The following is an 18,109-nucleotide window of genomic DNA, read 5'->3' on the forward strand; positions in this document are numbered from 1 at the left end:
TTGGAACCCAGATGACTACCTGGAACACTGCATCTTGTTTGCAACCTTACTACAGTGTATGCATTTATAGAACACTCTTTGATATTAAAGAAATTGGGAGTGAGAACTCAGATGCGGGCACTTTAGCTGTAGAAGGTACTAAGTGAAATGTTTCTGTTCATTCCTAATGTAATTTCACCTTTTTTGAGTCATATTATTCATCTTCTGAACCCTTATGAATGCGATAAAACAATCAATAATTCTTTATTTAACAGACTCTAAGATTTCTCCATGTTAGCCACCGTAGAAGGCAAGTACAAAATTCTTGTTCTTAGGATCTTGATGGGAATACAGGATATATACTAACATAAATGAAAGAAAAGACATTCTGGGAGGTAAGGAGAGGAGCTGTTAATCAGGTGACTTCAGACAAGTCATTCACTCTAATCAAAATGTAATTTCCTCAAAGGAGCTAAGTCTCTTCTCAAAAGCAGTTCTTCAAAAAGCCATCAATAAGGTTGTGGGATCGCTTTCTGACCCTTAGAGGAGAAAAATTTCCTCAACCTTCCACTTCTTTCCAAGCCTTGCCCTTACAGGGGAAGGGCTCTGCTCAGAGTGGTCAGATGCAGACATTACCAGGGCCATGTTTTTCTGGTGAGGGAGTGTCACTGTGTTAGAGGGCGAGTTTCGTCTCTGACCTGGCCCTCCCTCCACGTATGGAGAGCCTGAGATAGGACTTGGCTTCTCAGGACCTCCAGCCTCCATCAGTTCCTTTGCTCCTTCACTCCCTGTACTTTATCCCAGGACCCTTACCTCTCCTATTGGAAGATCCTCAGCATCCTTCTTGTCCAAATGGCAGCTTGTGCTGGGCGATTTCCCAGACATGGACCAGGGAGCACCTGCCACATGGTGCTGAACACCAGGGGAAACAAGGTCCTGCCTGCTGCCGCTCTTCTTTCTTGGATTCCCAACACTGGTGTGCGTGTTTTATGTCAGACTTTCCTTAGATTGCAGTAGTAAGGCCTCACCCTCAGATCTGGGGGTGATGTACCCTCAGGTTCGTTGGAGAGATAGGAAGTAGGAAATCTCATCTGGAGTTTCCAGCATATGGTAGGGTCTCCATCCAGCTTTCACTAGACCATTGTTTTGAGGTTTCAATGGGCTTCATCAAGCTTTTAACATATCTAGTACTTTATTCCCCATTTGGCCTTGTGTCTTTGCTTGTTTTTTTCCCCAGTTACATTCAGGTATTAATAAATAAAATTATCTCATTTTTAGGAGTTGAAAAATCTAGTGCTAACTAATACCAAAGTTTCTAATCTCATGTAATCCAACTTCTTCTCTCCTCCAGGTTAGGCTTGACTCAAGTTCCAAGATCTGCAGTGTGATGAGTATAGTCTCTCTTTTCCATGACCTCCTCTGGTACTTTCCTTCTTCTTCTTCTCCCTGTTTTTAGCTCTTCTGGAGTTGAGGGGAGTACAGTAGGGACGAGACAGGAAAGGGAAGCAAAAGTGTTGTTCAGAGCTGGGGTGATCTGAAGAGTCTCTTAGCTGTGGAAATGCTCTCAACTGGGGCAGACTGGAAGTCAGTAAGGGAAGTTTGAATAGGAGAGGTGAACATAAGTCAGGCCTCTAAATAGTGTTCTCTTTCAAAGTACATGGTTGGGTTTGGACTGCACGGTTGGCATCACTAATCAAAACATAATGTTCTTTGCATCTAGTGCTTCCTTAATTGTTACCCGTGGCAGGTATTTGCACAAGAAAATGGAGGTTCTGACAACCACTTAAGAAATTAACAGTTGAAAATAAAAAATTTATAAACTGACAATATAATTTAATTTTCACCATGTTTACTTATTAACTTTCACCAAGTTTTTTCATACCTTCCCTGAGCAGTAAAAAGCAATTTATCAAATCTCTTTTGAAGAGGCATTCAAATCTTCCTCCACAAAGCATGCCTTTCACTAATCTAAGTGAAAATTGTTTAAAAACAAATACATTTAGAAATGCACCAAGGGGATACTTGAGGAAGCTTGGTATAATCAGGATTAGTTCAGAAAATTGAAGCTGGGAGCCTCCTTTTTATTAACTAATTATTTTCTTTCAAGATGCTATTCACTCTTGGGGGAAAAGCACTTCACTTTATACTCTAATATTTCCATAAATTTAATTGGAGTTCTTTTCTCAGGTCATGTCATAGAAGAATATTTAATAGGTTTTATGACTCTGGCCTTCTGGAGTCTCCCATAGTCCTAGAGTCACAAAGCAATCTGAACGATTTCTTTCTTACTTACTTCTTTTGAGGAAAAACATAGATGTACAAACTCTAGAGTTGGGTTATCTAAAAAAGTAAACATTGATGTCTTTTATTTTCCTCTTCTCTGCTTTAACCAGTCTTTCAATTGTTAGAAATTGTCATTTTCAGGAAAATCAAAAGCTGCACACGAAAGGTTAAATAGACTTCTGAATAATCTGGAGGTGAGCAGGATTTCTAGAAATAAAGATGTTTGGATTCTTTCCCTTATTATAGTTTCAGATATATAGAAACTCACTGGAGAGTTTGCTGATGCTTAGTGAATTAGAATGCTTTTTGCTGTGGGAGTTATGTATAACTCCCACATGTCTGAGCACCAAAGGATCCTTTGACCTTTGGTCAAAACAATGAGGTGGGGTCTTTTCATTGCAATGGTGTAGCACGTCATTTGGCGTAATACATGTGAGACTTTCATTGGTGAGGAACAAAATCAAGTTATTGAAATATTGTGCATTTTTAGATAATGAAGCCAGAAATAATGTCTTCTTGGCATTTTCAGGGTGGGCAAAGAGTCAGATTAAGGTGAATGGAAACGGATTGATTCTCTATGATAACTTTAATCAGTATACTTGAGAAGGTCTTGCTGCTATTTAGGACAAGTGGTTGTTCTAGGGAATCTGTCTGGTTATATTTCAGGAGAAATATGTTCCCATATCTAATAAATTTCACCCTGCCCCCAGTTTGAGAATTCAATGAAGTAACCTCTGGGGAGGTGCCTACTCTGGGAGGCAGTTCCATGGATTGCATTGGGAGCTATATTTGTACGTGTCACCCGGCCTGTGTACAGGAACAAGCACACAGTGTTATTTTTTTGGGATAATGATCTGTGCCCTTATTAATTTATTGCCTTTCAGCTCCAAATTTGCTCTCCATTTATGCCCTGTGATAAGGCATCTCTTCTTCACACTGAGTGTGGTGTTAACTTTTCTCAGTAAAGGGCTCTGGAGGGACACGGCAAGGAAGGGGCTCTCCTGCTGTTTCCTGCTGCAGCAGATGGAGGTGGGTGGGTGGTCATAGCGGTGTCAGAGTGCACACATTTGGTGGAACTCTGCCCTCACCATGGGCCTGGAACCCTGAGCCACCTCGCAGTCTCTGCTTCATTATCGCCTTTCTACACCTCTCTTGAAAAGAGAACTGATGTCCCAATGGCTTCCTGTCTGCATCAAAGTCTCCCCGACTGCTTTGGCTCCCAGATTCCTCTGCAGCCTGGAGGGGCCCTACCCCTTCGGCATGCCCCTACCACTGTGCTCCTCACCTGTTCTTCACCTCCTTTCTGGAGGACTGCATCCTGCTTGCCCATGAGACTGCAGACCAGCTCCAGGCTGGACAAACCAGCAAGCTTTCCTTCTCTCTTTGGGCTGAAATATACCTTCTTCAATATGGTCTGATCCCCAGCCTTAACAAGGGGACCCCCGCCTCCCACATTTGTTCTTTGAGTATTCTCCCACAGCCCTAAGGTACCATACAGAACTTCTTTATATTTTATCTTTATCATGGTTTATTCTTTATATTAATCTTCCTCTGTTTAAGCCATTTTGTGGTTCTGTCTCCTGATTGAACCCAGGCTGCTACATGTCAAATCTTAGTTGTCCACATGGGCATAAAAAAGTGACTTCTAGGTAGCATCCTGATTGAAAAGGGAGACACTTTGATGGAAGCCAGCATAGTATCCTCCATGCAGTGCCTGTGTTGGGTCAGCAGATGTTTCATGTTGAGGCGATGCTAGAGACGACGTGTAGATGGGTGCTCCATGGGGCCACCCTGCAGGGTTGATGCCTCCCTGGGTGTCCTGTAGAGAAGGCTGATGGAGTTCCAAAGGCAATACCTGGGACTGGGTGGCAAGTGTGAGTGATAAAGAATAAGAAGTTTCAATGAAAGAAGTTTCTTTCAGTGAAAGAAGTTTCATTCAGTAAGTTTTACGCAGTGCCTCGTATGTGCCGCTGGGTACTGTCCTAGGAAGTGAAGGTACGGGAAGGAAACACAACACAAAACACAAATCTTTGCATTTGGTTTTACTCACATCTCCTTATCACGTTATCTTTTGCCTATCTGACACTTCATGGTGCTTCTCACTTTGTACTGCTATTCTTATAATCAACAGAATAAATCATTTCATATAAGTGAGTCTTATAGAGATGCTAGAAGTGTATGTGTTTGGGGGAGGGGCTGGAGCCATGGATTATGTGCCAATGGCCATGTTGAAGATAAACTTAAGTAAAAACACCTTACTTTTGGACAAAGAGATTTTACTACCTTCAAATGAATAGCAACTGAAAATTAAACCTAGGTGGTGTGTAGAATTGGCTTTGAACTTCTCATTAATTAAGAGTGCTGGTGGTTAATTAGAGCCTGGTGGTTCTAATTACATCGGTTGGGAAATTTGATCATTAGTGAAATGAAACATGCAGCTCTACCACTTTCTTAAGAGACCCAAATGGTACCTGGCGTGGTCCATGGAAGAATCAACGTGACGGTTACCTGTTCCCCACAGGAGGCTCCGTGGGGCAGGGCCTCACTTCTTGGATCCTTGTAGGATTTTCTTTCGGGTGTATTTATTCCATCCGTTTGGAGCTCTGCTTTGCTAGTCATGAGAGGGACTAAGTCTGTCATCAGTGGTTTGATGACAGGACATTTTAACAGGGCACCTCAGGACAGCCAATTGTTGATTTTACCTCCAGTCAACAAACAGTACCTTCGACATGTTGGAGGGGTTCATGTTTTCACTGAAGATAATCAGTGCTTTTTTTTTTTTTTTTAAAGGAAGGAACTGACAGAATATTTTTAGATTCTCTTGTTTGTAGTCCAAATGGCCTGAGCTGGAGGGAAACCGATGTTTTACACTCCTCATTTCTGTGTTTTCACATCCCGCGTGTTCACATTCTCTGGGTGGCTGTGGACACACAACTACATTTTTGTCCTCTGTCTTTCTCTTCACCTTCCCCAAAGTAGGAAGGAAGAGGGTGGCCAGTGGAGGAGGAAGTCCTCTCTGGATATGTGATGTGATAGGATATAGAGACGCAAAGTTCTTTTTTTCCCTCATGCACCTCAGTTTTTCTGTAGATAAAGATAAAACTTAGCTAAAAAATTTACTGCCTCTTTCTGAAGGTTAATGCTACCTAATCCTTGGGGAAAATACTCCCCACACTTTAAGTAAGGTGACAATATGTAAAATCATGTTCAAGTTTCATGGTATACACATTACAAATAGCTATTTCCTTAAACTGGTATTTTCATGTTTAAATTCCATTAGGCTTTAATTCAAAATCCTTATTTAAGTGATACTACAGAGCCAGCAGTTTAAAAACGTGTGTAACATTGAGATGAGTGACAGTATTTCAATAAAGGGCTTATAAGGATCTTGAACTCTGGGATCATTTTATATTAATAATTTGATTAATGAGTCTAACATGCTTTATTTCACTATAAATACAATTTAAAAAATACAAAGTATTTCCAAAAATAATTTTATTAAGCCTTTAATGCATGTTTGTTATAACCGTAATTACCTATGGTAATATTATCTTCCACTTATATGTCCCTTTTATTAGGCTCTGAGTGCAGACCTTGACATATTATATAGACTCAGTAAAGGGGAAGCTGTTATTACCACCATTTTCAAATGACAGTCTTGGTGAGCAGAATCAGGCAGTGCACTCTGCATGCGATGCAGTTATTCAGAGAACAGAACGGGATACCTGTGCCTTTGGGCTGAGGGATCAGGGTTGGAAGAGCTCCCGTATTATCGAGGCAAGAGAGCAGGAGAAAAGAGAGCTCATCCTAGAGATCTGGATTGTAGCTTCAGCTTTGCTGCTAACCTACTGTGTGAATGAGAAAGTCAATTAACCTCTCTGAGCCTTGGTTTCATCATCTATAAAGTGAAAGGATTGAATTAAGTGTGCTCTAAGATGCTTCCAGTGATCAGATATAGGAATTTAGTTTTTAGTTCTTTTGAGGATTTAGTTTTTACGTCTGTGAGATGATTAATAGCCAAGTGCAAACCAAGGAAAGGGCGTGTTTAAGTTATTTGCTAGCCTCAGATTTGGTAGTCAAATCAGTGGTATTTCAGGCTGTGCAATTTATATATATTTCCATGTAGAAGCTCTGACTCCACAGGTCAGACATTCAGAGCAGCAGCAAAATAGCATAATCTATTTCTCTAGGGATTGGGAAAGGAAATCTGGTGGTTTTGGCAGTTCATCTTGGCTTCTGGTAAAAAGCAGTTGTATCCAGGAGCTTTAAAAAAGCTGCTCTTTATAGCTTAAAGCGGAAAGGAGATTTAGTGGAAACAGCAATGAGAGGATGTTTTCCTGGATCTGGTTCAATAAGCACATATTGAGCTTCTATTAAAGGTCTACAACCTTTTATTTATAAATCTGAAATCCAAAACGCTCTAAAAAACCTGAATTCATTTAGTGGCAAAACCTGACCCAAATGATAGGAGGCTGTGTGAATTTTTTATTTATCCCATATTGTGTGAATACTCATTTCTCTCATGGAAGAAACTGCGATGCATTTGGTTTGGGAGTGTTGCCCCAGGACCCACCAGGAATGCTCTGTAAGATGTCGTACATGGTCTGGAATAATATTCTAAGCTTGGAAGGTTTTGAATCCCAAAGCTCACCTGGCTCTCAGGGTTCGGGGAAAGGGCTTTGGGTATGTCTGTGACCGGGGTGAAGGCAGACAGAGGATGGCTGGAGAGGAACTGGGTGAAATGCAAAGGTAAATAGGATCATATCACTGTTCTCAGAGCTCCCAGACATAGTCACCAACACAATACGGTGTATTTTAGAGAAGAGCTATGTACAAAATTTAAAGGCACTCATAGAGGGCACAGTACTTCCGCTGGGATTTTAGGGTGTATCACAGAGAAGTGGAGAGTTGATGTGGGTCCTGAAGGATGAGGGGGTGTTTCTCACGGGGAAAGAGGTTCTAAACAGAAATAAGAGAGGAATGCACATTCATGGTGTATCTGGGGCTCCGTGGCTTCTCTGGGGCTGAATTAGGGAAGCCATGGAGAGGACGGAATGGGACTGACTGAAAATGAAACTGGGATTATTGTTCAGTACTTGGATGCCATGCTCATAGCGTTCCTTGCTCCTGCTTAGGCTGGGTTGCCTAGAGACAGGCCCCGAGAGGGATGTTTGTGTGTAAATGCTTTGTCAAAGAAGCACCCCCAGACCTGCTAGGGCGTAGGGCAGTGGGACAGGGAAGTGCAAGAAATCAGAGGAGTATTCTTCTTGGGCAAAGTTCCAGAGGTGGCTTTAACTTGATCCTAAAGAGGGCAGGATAGTGAAAGGTAAGCCTTAAATACTCCTGTGCCTGTAGTCCCTGGGCACGGGGCACGGGAGACACAATGGGTTGGTGATGTACATTTGCAGGCACTGCACCTATCCCGGCCTGGGTTCTCCCCAAAGCAAGTGTGAGTGCTGGTGAAGGGGAGGGGTAGGTGACATGCACTAAAATGATGACTGGAGATCCCAGGAGAGGGGACAGAGTGCCAACATTCTCTGCCGTATCATTTGGTGACCTCTTATTGCAACTTACTGCACTGAGAACTTCAAACAGTCATCTCATTTAATTCTCATAACAATTCAACAAGATAGGTCATATTTTCCACTTTACAGATGAGAATTCTGAAGCTTGGAAGGTCTAGTTAGTGGAGTGCTATGCTTAGAACGCAGTTCTTTCTGGCCCCAACTCCCTGTGGACCGCAGGATTCCCTAGACCATTATTCCCTAACTCCCTCCACTTTCCATCCAAGCAACTCTAATAATCTGTTTTACACACTGCTTCTCTGCAAACTTTCTTCTCTGAAGGAATTGTTCTGAAATTTAAAAAGTTTCCAAACTGCCTCAAGTAATGGATAGTCAACAAATGCTTTGAAGAGAAATGTGATGAAACACTTCTAGAAAAGTGCCTTCTCTTTCCTTTTGTTTGAATTTTCATTCTAGTTGATGTGTTTAAGAATTCCCAAATAAAGTTTTCATAGTACAAGAAAGCAGATTAATCTTCTTATGTAAGTTTGGCCCAATTAAGGATGTTATCAAATCAGGACTGATATTTATTTTGTTATTGCTAAATTTTGTTTTTAATTTAGAATTCCTTCAGAACTTTTTAGGAACCAAGTTAAGTTTTCAGTGGTCAATAAATGAAAAAAAAAGTGTTGAAACATTTAATTCCTGAAAGTTCTGAATTATGTCCTGTCCATCTAGACTTAGATAAATTCTAACTCTGTTCATTTCCGGTAGTTATAAACGTCATTTGGAAGGTTCTAAGCAGGATAGTCAGAGAGGCTTCTCAAATAAATTATGACACATGTTTTTGGAGGTAAATGTGTACATGTGTTAAAATTACTAAGACTATCTCTGTCTTTCTTTCACACACACACAGAGGTGTCCAGAAAGTCAATTTTGCTTGCTCATTCATTTAACAGATATGTGTTGAGAATCTTTTATATGTCAGGTAGCAAAGAAAACAGTCAAGATTTCTGCTTTTAAGGAATTTATAATCTAGTAGAGGGGAATAAATTACTATGATTCTATCTCATTGTTGTTACTGCAAACAAAACAAACAAAAACAAATCCTAAGCACTGGCATTTGAGAGTCTGAAAAAAGCCGTTTCTTTAGAAATTAGACATTTTATATTACATGTTTAGCTGCAAAGCAAATAAATCTCCTAAGAATTGAACTCAACAAATATTTATGTCTACTCTATGCCAAGCACTGTGAGTGAGCACTTCTAAAATGAGTGATAGGAATTTCTCTGTTGGCTGCAGTGAGAATGGCAAACTAAAACCCCGTGAAAAATATTTTCATGTGAGTGATCGCTTAAAATTTCACTAACTGCCCAAATGGTATTCATAGATGGGATTTCAAAACAGAACAAATACTCATAGACACCATACATAGCCTAATTGAGTTTTTAAAAAAACATTATCACAGAATGGGCTTTTTTTCCTTACTTAAAAACACTTGGGGAAGAGTTGCCTTTTAGTGACTTCTTTATTCATGTGCAGTTACTCCTGTTGGAGTTATTTCAGAAGTATTTTGTTGTCTGTAGGAAATGAGCAGTCCAGCAAGAGTTTTCACTTTAAATACCTGCAATCTTTCACTCAGCTTCATTTCATCCCACCTCTCCTGGCTTTTCTGTCTTTTCCTGTGGTGTTTTATCAGTTGTATCAATCTTGATGTGCAAAGAGAAAATAAACATTCCTGAAAAATAAATCTGTTCCTGCGTGTTTCTCCCAGACTGCCTCCCAGATTCACTGCCAGCATCAACACGCTGGCTGGGGGTGTCACGAGCCCCAGCCAAGTCAGCCGCACCAGCTCCAACAGGGCACTGAGGAGGAACTGGGACTTCAGTCTGGGGAATGGTGGTGCAAAGTAGTTTCAGTACACATGTTCAGCAGAAAGGAAGACCGGCGTGAAACGTAGTCACAGAGCCTGTGTCATCTTGTCCTGTGTCTCTGCTAGAGAAAAGAGCTTTCATCTTGTTCGCATTGCCATTCTCTTCCTTGTTGCATCCACCTCGGGCTCCCCTGCCCTCTCCACCATGTTATTCTGGGCTAATTCTGGCTTCTCCTGCAATTTGGTGATGCCAACACAGGTACTGAATTTATATTCCCTTCACTTATTTTAAACCCACCCCTTTTCAAAGAGCCAGATAAAATTTTACCTCTTTTTACTAAACTTTCCTTGTCAATTCTAGGACACCCAGATCTCCCAATCTTCATGAATAGTTTTATGGCCAGAATCAGAGTTAACATTTTCTCCAAACTTTTTCATGTGTGTTAGTTTAATTCTTCCAATTATTCAAGGGCAGAAGGTGTTTTTATTCTTTGGGATTTTGTCTCACGGTGCAGAGTACGCTCTGCTGTTTTCCATACTACTAGTGTATTCATTCAACCACTGAAAAAAATTCCTTAACTGCCAAGTTCACAGTTGGGTGCAAAACATGCTATAAAACATAACCAGCTCTGGCTTTCCAGAATTCTACAGTCTAAACAAGGAAAGAGTCATGTAAATATGTGTAACAAGATTGGTGTTAGAGATGCATTATTCATTCGTTATTGAGTACTTCTCGGTTGGTGAGCAATGTATTCACAGCCCTTGCAGTCCTGGAACTTGTTTCCCATAGAGCTGAGGGTGTCAGAGGACTGCAGAGGACCAAGGATACAGAAAGGCAGACTCGCTCTCTCTCTGTCTCTCTCTGTCTCTTTCTCTCCCCCTGGATGACAAGAAAAGCAAGCAAAAAAGAAAATAAGATGATAAAGATGATGAATAGCTATGAAAGAGACTGAGTTCTGATTTCTCCAACAAAATCTGAGAGGCTCTTGCTGTGGAAGTATCTTTTGTCCGTAGGCAGGTAAGATATATTCTGTGCTGCCTCCCAGAAGGTGGGGTGTACAGAACTTAGAGTCCAGGTAACTGGAGGTGTGGAGAGCAAAAGTGGAAATAGAGAGACCACAACTGCCATGACAGCCGCCCCACCAGCACCACAGTGAAGTGTCTTTAACACGCATCCTTTGCTCTGGAGACCTTAGAGAATGGGGTGCTAAACTCAGAAGCAACAAAGCCCCACGGTTCTTACACGCCAGTCAAGGAAAAGTCCTCTCCATTCCTTCACTCTACATGTACTCTGTTCCCAATGCAAATAGGCTTTTGCATCCACTATTTTACAGAAATTGTTCTTTAAAAATTCGGAAGTTGCTCTTCAAAAAGTTAGCAATGGCCAAAAAGACATTTTCTGTACACACACTACTGGGCTTCTCTGTTGAATTTAATTCTGCTGGTGTCTGTTCTCTTCAAACTATCACTTTCCAAATTTGAGTTCTGTGTTGCTGTAGAGTGCTCCCTTCTGCCTCTGGACTCTCAGTCCTTTTTGTGTCTGGTCTCAGCCATTGTTTCCCCTCCTTCTATGTACTCTCCAGGCTGATCTCAGCAGAGCTCATGGTTTTCAGTACAACTCATATGTTTGCTCCTGACAAATCTGTCTTATGTCTGGATTCTTCACCCAACACCTTCAGCTGTGTGTCTTACATGCCCTTCAAGCTCTGCACAGCCAAAATAGAACTCTTTATTTTCCCCTATAAAATATTTCCTTTCCCTATCTTTATTTCGATTGATAACACTATCCCCTTCGTTCTTCAAACCAAAAACTTAGGAGCAATTCTTGAGACTTCTTTTCCCCTCACCAACCACATCCAATCAATCCCTAAGTGTTTTAAACATATATCTCCACCTGCCTGTCTCTATTACCCCTGTTCGGGTTGGCTTGAACTCCTGAAGTCTTCCTAGGCAGTCTCTGAGCATTCAGTCTTTATTTCCCTCCAACTTCATTTTCTAAATAGCTAACAGACTAAACTCTTTAAACACAGATAGATGTTCACTATCGTTTTTAAAGCCTTCGATATGATTTAATTGTCTACAGCATCATTTCTCTTACTGGGCAATAAAAGGTCCTTCACGGGTTTCCACATACTTCTGGTCCCATCATCTGTCCAACCGGCATGGCCATGGAGCATGTGGCTGGGGCGAGATTGCACATCCCTGTCTCTGCTCTGTCTGAAATGCCCTCACCACTTCACCTCCTCAACCAGCTGATTCCTGTTTGTAATGGCTCCTATGAATGATCTCCAAATATGTTGTGGTTGTGACCCTTTGGGGCTCTGGAGCAACTTGAATATAAAAGAAGTCAAAGGGCATTTTTAGGCAGATTCTGTGAGATGATTATAGTAGCTACATGCTATTCTATGTGACATGGGCTACATGTCAGCCAAGTCTGGATTTAAGCCTGATGTAGGCAGAGAAACATTCACAAGGCTTTCATCAGAATGCTTCCTCAGTTTCACCCCCGAGCCTGCCCTTTCCCACATTATCATGAAAATTCATTTAGTGAAAATGGGCAGAAGGAGAGAATTTTTTTCCTATCTTTTCTGAGATATTGTTTGTCCCTTTCTATTCCAAATAGACTGTGGCAAAATTTTATGGTGCCCCCATGCCAGACATTTCAGTGATAATTACTTAAATTTTATATACGGGAAATGTGCACTCTTGCTTTTCCATCCTCCATGTTGGTCACAGGGAGCTGAGATTAAATAAATGCTTTCAACTCCCCAAAGATCAGTTATTTAAAAATGGAGGAAATACGGATTCCTTTATTGATGCCTATTCTGTGTAAGATCCCTAGGAAGAGACTAGGGGTAGGTAAGATGCTTCTACCCGAGTTATAAAGATTTCTTTATGATTAACCCTAGGCCTCCACATGATTCTTTATATTACACCACTATCCATTCTTGAAGATTCAGTTTACGAATGATGATCTCTGGGAAAACTGTCATGGATTTTCAGACTAGGTTTTGTTCACCAATCCTCACCCCACCCACTATTTTGTGAGTAATGCTATCATTGTGCTTAAAATATTGAATTACATGTCTTTATATCTCTACTTTCTTCTACTGTCATGGGTTCCTTGAGGGCAGGACCCATGTCATGCTATTTTTATTGCCCCCAAATTTAGAACAGTGTCTAGCAGGTATGTAATAAAATGTTTATTGAATGATTAAACACATTGTTATTGGTTTCAATGAAGTTTAGGTTTTAAAGAATCTACTAATTCTCAATGTCTATAGTAACCAATAACCTCTCTCTCTTTCTCTCTCTCTTTGTGTGTGTGTGTGTGTGTGTGTGTATATACATATATATTTTATGATATTAAATTTCTTACTATCACATTGAGGCAAGAGTTTCTGTATGTCCTAGAGGTAGTGGGTATAGGGAAATAAGTCACCTGTCAGTGTTTCATGAAGCGAATAGCCTAAGAGAATGCATATAGGACAGTTTATTAAGGATTGCATGGGTTAGGATGTTGCACAGGCTAGGATGTATAAGTGACAGCAAGCTGACTTGCAAGCATGGGTAGAGTTGCCCTCAGAAAGTGAAATAAACACCTAATGAATTGGAACAAAAATATATAAGTCAGAGAGAAGGAGACAGCAGATTTACTTCTGAGGGAGACAAACACATGATGACTGAAACCTGACCAAAGATATACCTGAAGGAAGGTGATATCAAGCACCTGAGGAGCTTGACTAGAATGGAAATGTGCAGACGGTTGAGTCATGTCCTCATCGTACTGGTGCTCTTCTAACCTCTTTGCAGCAAAAGGAGCGACCCTCTCAGGGCCAGGTGGCAGGGGCCCCCCGCCCCTGGAGATGGCTGTTTCAGGTTGCCTTGGCCTGGGTGGTGGTGCATCTCTTTCACGTAGAGAGAATGGCATGAATGGAGAAGGCAGGGCAACAGGTAGTCCAGCCTAGAGGGACATAGTGGTGACAGGAGGAGGCTGTGCTAATGGCCAGGTGATAAAGTGTGAGGGGAGAATGGTACTTAGTCCTAAGGTATTTGCTTATTATTCTTTAAGTTCTAGGGGCCATTGACGGTAACTAAAGCAGAGATTGGAGTTAAGATGTAAGATCAGACTTGTGTTCTTTTTATAAAGAGTAAAACGAATAATGAATAATTAGGGGAACCTACTGCAGGCTTTTGCAATATGAAAAGGTGAGAAATAATTAAGGCATAAACTAAGCCATGGACAAGAGAGAGTGTTGAGTGTGACCTATGCTGCAAAGTCAACACTAGACAAAATACATAAAGCACTTCTAGCGTTGGCAACTGGCAGCCAATCTTTCACACACTCACCTGCCTCAACTTCAGTTTGGATCAATAGAACACCTGGGAAGGATGTTGTTAGCCAGGAAGCACTATTTTTTAAAATTACTTTTTACTGTGGTAAATATACATAACATGAAGTCTACTATGTTAACACTTTTTAAGTTGCACTGAATACATTCATAATGTTGTATAACCACCACTGCTACCCACTTCCAGTTTTTTGTCATCCTGCACTGAAACTCTGTATCCATTAAGCAATAACTCCCTGTTGTTACCTCCCACCTCTAGTCTGCTTTCTGTCTCTGTACACTTGTCTATTCTAAATACCTCATATAAGTGGAATCATACATTTGTCCTCTTGTGTCTGCTTATTTCCCTTTGCATAATGCTTAGCATAATACTATTATGACTGATATTATTATAATATGACATGTATTATATAATTAAATTATAATATATTTGTATTTTATTATATTCATATGTTATAAATATATTTATATATTAATTATATATAGCTATATATTTAGAATATAATTATAATACATTATAATAATTAGCATAATACTCAAGATCCATCTATGTTGTAGCATGTGTCAGAACTTTATTCCCTTTTTGTGGCTGAATAATATTCCACTGTATGCCTGTTCCTCAATTTGTTTATCTGTTCATCCATTGATGGACATTTGGGTTGTTTCTACCTTTTGGCTACTGTGAATAATGCTGCTCTAAACACTGGCACACAAGTATCTGTTTAAGTCCCTGTTCTCAATTATTTTCGATCTCTACCTGGAAGTTTTAAAGCCTTCCTTCCCTGTGATAGTGTGTAGGAATGAAATGCCAGATGTGTGTACCGGAGTGTCAAGAGCTCTGAATCCCCATTACTGTTCCCACTACTCAGGGGAGGGTCAAATCATTGAATTATTCATTCTGGGATGTGACATTGCCTTGCATTTCAAGGAAATGGCACTTCTGTTTCTTGAAATCCAGGAAAACAATAGTGTGTAATCTTTTTCCTCACTCCACAGCCTGTGCATCTGTCTGGGTCCTTCACACAAACACCTGGGATTCTCCAGCAGAACACAAGCATGGAAATGCATACAGGGTTCTGGGCTGCGGGACTGATTCCCTGCTGTGAGAGCCTGCAGAGAATTAAATCACACCATCGAAATCCCCATTTTCTTGATGACTCCCCTTACTTAACAGCATCTGAAGTTGATGCTGAATTGTTTTCCATGGGAACACAGTGTTGTGGCTGAGAGGTACTAAAACTGAATCTCAAACATCATTAAGATCAGAATCAGGGCACCGATGTGTGTGCAATAGTGATGTGTATCGAGAGATCATACCATTTGCCAGGAGCTTTTCTGAGTGTTTTACACGTGAAGTGCTGGGCATATAGTAGAGGTGAAGCGTCTGTTTTTCAAATTGAATTGCCTTCTTTGTTCATACAGCATAATCGGCATCTGGCACTGTGGCAGGTCTGTCTGCAGATGGAGTTGACCAGAACTCTTACCTGGCAGTCAGGGCCTCGGCAGCATGTTTTGGTTCGGAGACAGTCTAATCGGCATCCCCCTTGGGCATGCGGAATTTGCTGAAAGACAGCACAGAGTGAGGCTGGAGTGAACCTAGCCTCCAGCAGGCCCAGGGTTTTTTTTTTTTTTTTTTTTTTTAAGAATATTTTAAGTATTTGTAAGTTTTTATAAAGCTAAGATACAGAAAGAAATGTCAGAGGTAAGAAAATGTATCAAATACAGTCTCTCCATTATAGAATCTCTTGAGAATAGAAAAAGGAAGATTTTTTTTTAACCCAGCATTTTTATACATCATTAGCAGAAAGATAATTTCAGTAACTCTCTTCTCTGTTTCATTTTTGCTCACCATCTCCTCCGTAAGGGTCACAGCTGTTTACATCATCTTTGGAGATAAAGTTTAACCCCTGAATCCCTAGGAGAAGTAGCACAGCGACTTGAGTTTATATGAAGGTTCAAACAAGTGGGTTTGGGTGAGGGAGCACATGGGGAATGGACAGAGAAAGAGACAAGAGTCACTGAGTCCACGCGGGGAGAGCTGTGCCGGGGACGCTTGAAGATGGAGACTTAAGACACTGGGGATAAAAACAGCTGACTTTAAAACTGTTCAGATCTAACACTGTGTGCACATTATTATTTTCTTTGACATTAATGATTGTTAAGGTAAGCCTTGGGGACTTAACCATGTTGGAAACCATAGAGAAAAGCAATTTTTCGTATCAAGCGTCTTCCTGCAGTGTGTCTGTGTGTGCTGTTTGCAGGCTAAGTTGCTAGGCAAGGGGGCAGAAGCATAAATTCAACATCTGGTTTTGCAGATTTGTCCCCAGTGGTACTGGGGCTTTGTTCAGGCAGAATTTCATACTGAGTGTTTCCTGCCTTAACTTGGGAAACACCCATCCTTGGGACTTAAAATTGCTCTATTGCTGAAGCTCTCCATTCTTCAGTTTCCCTGGGGAAACACAGAACCATTTATTGTCACAAGGGTTTGCTGGTTTGGTGACTCCCTTTTCTGTCACTGTGTCACTCTTTTATTGTACATCCATCAGTTTGGTGTGAGGACGAAAGGTGGATCTGAAAAATTATTGACCTTGTTCTTGGTTTGGCATGGCTCTGAGAGCTGAAGGGTTTGTGGGCAGCCCTTAACTTTTTCTGACAGTGATATTCAAAGAAGAGGCAAAAGGGAGCAGGGTTTGTTCAGATATTCCCAGGGAATGAGATTTTCCTTTATTCTGTTTTTCATTTTTAATGATAATGACAATAGTACTTTAATGCATTTGAATTTGTCCCGTGGATCAAACAAGGTAGTTTGCTTACTGCGGTTTAAAAACTACATATATTGATTGTCAAGCCAAAACAAGAGCTCTTCATACAAAAGCGTCGAGTTTGTTGTTGTTTGGGAAACGAAGCATCAGTTTGGAGGCACCTCTCCACTTGTCTGAGTTCTTTGTCAGGAAAGTAGAATACGGACAGAGCAATTAGGAACCTCCATGCAGGAATTTAACTTACTTGCATTTTTACTAGACTGTTATTAATTGGCAAAATGGAGTTCTCTGTAAACTTAAAAAATTACATTTTTTGAATTTTTTATGTGGGAAAAGCAAAGTTGAGATTATACTCAGAAGATAATTAAATCATTATAATATTAAAGACAATTTGAACTTGTATCTAGGAGGCTCTTAGAAAAATAAAATTTAAGCTATAGCAGCAAGTATAAGCTGAACTCAGAGGACAGTTCATCACTTGGTCCTGGTAGAAGAGCTGATGATCCAGAGCTCATCTTAGATTCTGGGAAAAAAAATATATCATTTTGATGAAAACTTTTTGAATATATACAAAGTAAAGCAGCAAAGTCTAAGAAGACTGGGCATTCATGTGCATTATTCTCTCACATCTGGAAAAACACATTTGAAAGTTTCACCATCAACCCCAGTCCTGGCCTGAGTTTAATGTGAGCAGAATAGATAGTATGTGTGTCTTTCTTGGCTGAAAAGTCTGCTATTGACATGGATTAGATACCGACTTTAGCAATAACAATCATTCCAGTGTGCATTTATGCTTTAAAGTGTTTAACCAATTACAAATGAGCTGCCAGGGTGTTAGAATTATTAATGTAATAAATTTGCTAACCAATATATCTCCAGTCTGAGAACAATGCCTGACTCCTGTCTTCTATTCAATAAATATTTGTTGAATGAATGAATTAAATTGACAGAGAGAGGCACCTCCATCTTTACAGTGTAGAACTTTAATCTTCCTAATAATAAAAATGGAAACTTTCCTCAGGATGTAGGGGGAATTCCGGGCATCTGGGAATTCATATGAGGACATTTTCAAGGAAAGGAGAGAACCATAGAAAGATTGGTAGGTTTGGAGGCTGGAGAGAGCCACAAAGGCAGTTTACCCTGGAATTAGGGAGTCTTTCTTTAAATTCCATACAATCACAGTTGCACAGAGAATGGGTTGGCGCAGAGGTTCCTAAACTTTCTTTGCTCCTGCTGCATTTAGTGTCTTGGTGAACTTTTTTTTTTTAAATGATATTCCCAGACCAAAAGAAAAACCATACCATTCCATTTCACCATTTCATTTATTAAGTAGTTAGGTCTAAACAACTTAATAAA

The 18,109-nt window shown here is 40.5% G+C and overlaps 1 long non-coding RNA gene across 1 annotated transcript in view; it reads left to right on the forward strand.

Annotated features, from left to right (window-relative positions):
* The window catches only part of LOC116154326 (uncharacterized), a 236,851-nt gene that overhangs the window by 166,089 nt on the left and 52,653 nt on the right, over positions 1-18,109 (forward strand). The gene's annotated exons all lie outside the window — the stretch shown is intronic.

This window comes from Camelus dromedarius, chromosome 6 (genome assembly GCF_036321535.1).
Source record: "Camelus dromedarius isolate mCamDro1 chromosome 6, mCamDro1.pat, whole genome shotgun sequence".
NCBI lineage: Eukaryota > Metazoa > Chordata > Mammalia > Artiodactyla > Camelidae > Camelus > Camelus dromedarius.